Source organism: Cebus imitator, unplaced genomic scaffold, assembly GCF_001604975.1.
Source record: "Cebus imitator isolate Cc_AM_T3 unplaced genomic scaffold, Cebus_imitator-1.0 Scaffold497, whole genome shotgun sequence".
In the NCBI taxonomy this organism is placed as follows: Eukaryota; Metazoa; Chordata; class Mammalia; order Primates; family Cebidae; genus Cebus; species Cebus imitator.
In genome coordinates this window covers 107,643-112,555 of record NW_016107812.1, presented here as the reverse complement: position 1 = coordinate 112,555, position 4,913 = coordinate 107,643, and positions in this window count along the sequence as shown.

Here is a 4,913-nt window from a genome sequence, read left to right as displayed (position 1 = left end):
CAGCTGTGGATTGTCCCTTCAGCTCTGCTCTGGGGGCAGGTCAGCTGTGGATTTTCCCTGTCCGCTCTGCTATGTGGACGGGCAGCTGTGGATTGTCCCTTCACCTCTGCTCTGGGGGCAGGTCAGCTGTGGTAGTGGGTGGAGGACCAGGTGTCCTCAGGCAGGTTCTATCTGTTGGTCCCGTTTGCAGCCTGCCTGGTGCCATCAGGACTGCTGTGCAGGAATCACCAGGCTACAGGAACAAACCTGGGACACTCCTGCTTGTGGGAAATCAGGGACTTCAGGATCTGCTTGGCCCCAAGATTGTTTGACAGAAACCAGGAAAGAGAAGCAGAGACTGTGGCCATTCTCCCGAGGGGCCAGGGGCCCCTTTCCTCAAAGTTCCCCACATCCTCAGGGACTCTGGTGGGCTCCCCTGTGACTGTCCGCTCCCCTGTCCCGGGGGTTCATGACCTGGAAGGGGGACTCCTGTCTCTGGGTCTTGGCCAGGTAGTGCCCACCTTTCCTGTGACAGCCACGATGCCCGTGGAGAGGGAAGTCCAGCCCCAGGGACATCGGAACTCGCTGCCAAGGCCCGAGCCAGCGTTCCACACAGGCAGCTGTCCGGGCCTCGGCCTCTCTGCGTTGTCCCTGAGCCCAAGGGCACACAGGGCCCCTCCAGAGGAGCTGCCACCGGTATTGTGGCAACAGCTGTCCCACTCCCAGTGGGAGCCAGGACCAGGCCCTGCCTCCTGCATATGCTGGGCCCCGGGGAGGATGCCAGGGCCTGTGGGGGTGGGGGAAGAGCTCCCAGGAAAGGTGGAGGCACAGGCTGCGGAGTCTAGGTATCCCCTACCCCAGGCTCAGCCAGCCAGGGATTGTCCTTCCCACAGAGGGAGCGTGATTCCTGTAACCCCAGGAGTGATTCACTCGTAGTCGGCTGTGAATCACAGAGGCTGAGAAAACCCCTCCGAGCTCTCCAGTCCTGGGGTGCAGCCCTGCAGGGTCCGGAACGGCTCCCTTGGCTGGCCTCACTCAGCTCCTGCAAGAGTTGGTGGGCCGGGCCCCTGCTCTGCTTGCCTGCAGCCTGGCACGCTCCATCATCTGCCCACGCCTTGGTAAGCGAGGGCTGAGCTGCCATCCGCAGGTTGCCAGCCTGAGGCTGAGGGCGCAGGTGGTGCTGCCCACACAGCAGTGGCATCAGAAACATTGGCAGGGCTTCTGCGCCACCCATCAGCAGCTCCCAAACCGCCCTGGTCACCTGGGGCCTTTCCCAGTCACTACCATCTGCCTCCCACACAGACATGGGCTGCAATTGGTATCAGATGGGGCCTGTGCCTCGGGGATTTAAAACTCTTCCCAGGTGAGTCTAACCTGCAGCAGGGCTACGCCAGCACGTGTGAGGCAGCCGGTTCCCAGGTGACGCTGGCACTGCTGATTGATGCCACACTGAAAACCGCTGCTCCGGATCTGTGGCAGGGGCTGATTTTTGGCACAGGATGAAGACATCGTTGCTTCACACCTGAGGTTCAGCAGTTCTGGGTTTTTGCTGTAGGAACAGGGGCTAAAAATAAGTGAGAATACTACACGTTGACAGAATGCTGGTCTGTGTCTGAACAGGCTTCAGGAGCAGGTGCTCTGGGGACCTCGCCGGGGAGCTCTGGGCTCCCGGAGCTCAGGGTCAGAGGTCTAGAGGTCTGATTTGAGGGAACAACCCTGGGCTTTGTAGCCAACAACCACGATGGTGGGTGGAGCTGGTGGGGGTGTCAGCCTCCAGCCTGAGGGCACTGCTGTCCTGTCCCTGCTGTGGCTTCTGTCACCACCTGTAGCGGCTCCATCTCAGTTCAGCTCCCCGAGTTGGCATTCCATTGAAATAGTGCAGAGCAGAACAGTTACTCATCCAGGGTGTATTCAATCACTGAAGAAAGACTCATGGAATGTCCAACCTGTACTGGGCACCGTGTTTGATGGGCAGGGAGTGTGGGCTGGGTACAGCTGTCCCTGCTATCTGGGACGCCCTGGAGGGTGGTGACAGTCCCACAGCTGAAAACAGGGACTGCAGTGGTCACAGTCCTGGCTACGGCCCATCCCAGGCTGTGTGGACACCAGGGCGCTCCTGCCCATCAGGGCTGTGGCCACCCTGCAGCCTCTTGGGCCTGTCCACCCTGGTCTTACATCCCTGATGGGCCCTGGGTCCCAGTGCTGCCACTTTCCCTCCCGAGATGCAGCAATAGAAGCCTGCAGGGTGATACGGAAGCACATCTGGGAGGGGGAAACACGAACCTCCGAGCAAGACGTTTTCACAGAGGCCTCTGGGAGGTTCCCTGGAGGGCTCCCTGCTGCTGAGAGGAGGAGTAGGCGGGGACAACTGTAAGTGGGAAGCGGAAGAGAGCAAAAGCGACCACTGAAAGGCCAAGTTCACAAAGCGGGGAGCCCCAAGCTGACAAACCCCTGACTGCAGAGAGGGCCTGGTCCTGAGGGGAGGGGAGAGGAGGGCAGGGAGGGCGGGCAGAGCGTGGAGCTGTGGTGCCCTGGGGGTGGCCATGGACTGGCTGTGCAGTACTTCCCACGTGGCCCTGCCTCCCTTCTGCCTTCCCCCTGGACCTGAGGTGAGGATTTGGAGGGGCCATAGTACAGCCCGAGGCCCGAGTCTCCCTCCCCACGGCCAGCCCTCTGATCCTTCCCAGGTTCAGCTGCAGGTGGACAGAGCAGAATTTTAACCTCATTTGTCATCAGATCTCCCTCCCACCCCTGGCCGTGTTTGGGCTTAGGAGTTCCTAGAAAACCTGAGGAGTTGATAAACTAGGTCCTGCTCTGTTTAATTCAGGGTCCTCATCAAGGCTCATCAGGCTGGGTTCTGCTGGAGGATGGCTCTGTCGTTTCTGGAAGATTCACTTAACTCTCTGCTTCACACACTTGCATCCCAAAGCCCTTTGCTTGGACAGGGTCAGGGTGGGCACCTCCTGCCAGCCAGAGGGCCCTGGTGCAGTCTCACATGAGAAACCCATTGTCAGAGGCATTTGAACTAGAGCGACTCCATCTTGAGTAGGGGCTGGGAAAATAAGGCTGAGTCCTGCTGGGCTACATTCCAGTAGGATAGGCATTCAAAGTCACAGGATGGGATAGAAGGTCAGGCACAAGGCACAGGTCAAAGACTTTGCTAACAAAACAGGTTGCAGTAAAGAAGCCGGCCAAAACCTGCCAAATCCAAGATGGCGACGAAAGTGACCTGTGGTCATCCTCACTGCTTGTTATATGCTAATTATAACACATCAGCTACTAAAAGACACTTCCCAGCGCCCCAATAGTTTACAAATGCCATGGCGATGTCAGGAAGTTACCCTATATGGTCTGAAAAGGCAGAGGAAACTTCCAGGAATTGCCCACCCCTTTCCTGGAAAACTCATGAATAGTCCACCCCTTGTTTAGCATATAATCAAGAAATAATCCTAAAAATAGCCAGCAGTGCTCGAGACTGCTCTGCCTACGGAGTAGCCATCCTTTCATTCCTTTACTTGCTTAATAAATGTGCTTTCACTCTATGGGTTCACCTGGAATTCTTTCTTGTGAGAGATCCAGAACCCTCTCTTGGGGTCTGCATGGGGACCCCTTTCCGGTAACACAATGGATGACATGTGGTTGTTCCTCTTGGCTTCTCACAAAGTGCAACTGGGACTTTGGGATTCCAGTTTTGCTCCCTGGCTTTTTAGTCCTTTTCTTGAAGACGGGCTCCATGGTGGAATAATCTGTTTGCCCCACCTCACTCTGATTGCACTGAGGCAGTGAGTCTTATCCCTGGGGGGATAAAAGAATGAAATCACTTTGCAAAAATTGTATCAGTGAGAAAATTCTGGCAGTGGGGGAGATCTGATCTAACCAACCTCCTTCTTGCCTTTAGCCTTCAATTATCCCTAAGCTTAAGCCAAGCAAATCTGGGGAGACATTTAGTTTATAGTTTAAATGATGATAAGTCCTTCCCCTAAACTCAACTGGCTTTATAAAGCTAATGAAACCACTGGCTGGGAGATAGCGCAGGCTGAATTCTTCTAAGGTGTAGACATAAACCTTTGCCAGCCATTTTTCCAAAGGTCATAAGACAGGCAACTCCCCAATTACTCCTGCAGATACCATTACTATTGCAGAATCTGAGATTGGCCTTTTCAGATATCTTTTCAGGATTTTTGCATGTCCAGTGACTGATGGCTCCAGCTGGTCCTGCCGCCTGTTCCTGTGGCCCCATCCAGAAGTGACTCAGCAGGCAGGAAGACCATTTGCCACTCCCCTGTGATTGTACACCCAACCAGTCAGCAGCAAGCACCCGTTGCCCCAAAGCCACCCCACCCCTTCCCTGAAACTAGAAGAATCTTTTGGGTGATTACAAGAAGTTCTCCTCATGGGGACCTGAGCCCTCTGGCTGAAAATGCATAGCTGAGTCACATTGTGACCCACGGGCTACATCTGACCCATGGGTCTTCATTATTTGGCCTACCTAGATTTACAGGTTCATCTGAAAGTGGGCAGTGAGCTACCCCTGGGCCACATCAGGATGATGGGCTGGAGCTGGGGGCAGTGCTGCACTCTGGAGGGGACATGTGCAATCGAGCTTACTGCAGTCTCCACCACTTCCTGTGGCCACTGTGTTCTGTCTTGTAACAATGCCCTTTTTCCTCTGTCCAACCCGCATGATTCATTATGTGTAATCACTTTGACCCTGTAAGCATGTGTTTTGCCTAATGAGGCAGTCTGTTCTACCCTGATGTCAGAGGCGTTCGAACCAGAGCAACTCCATCTTGAGTGAAGGCTGGGAAATGAGACTGGGACTCGCTGGGCTGCATTCTCAGAAAATTAGGCATTACTGGCCTCTAGATGTTTACAGTTAAGAGAACAAATTAATAATGTTTACTAAACAGACCCAGACTTGGGAGTGTCCAGAT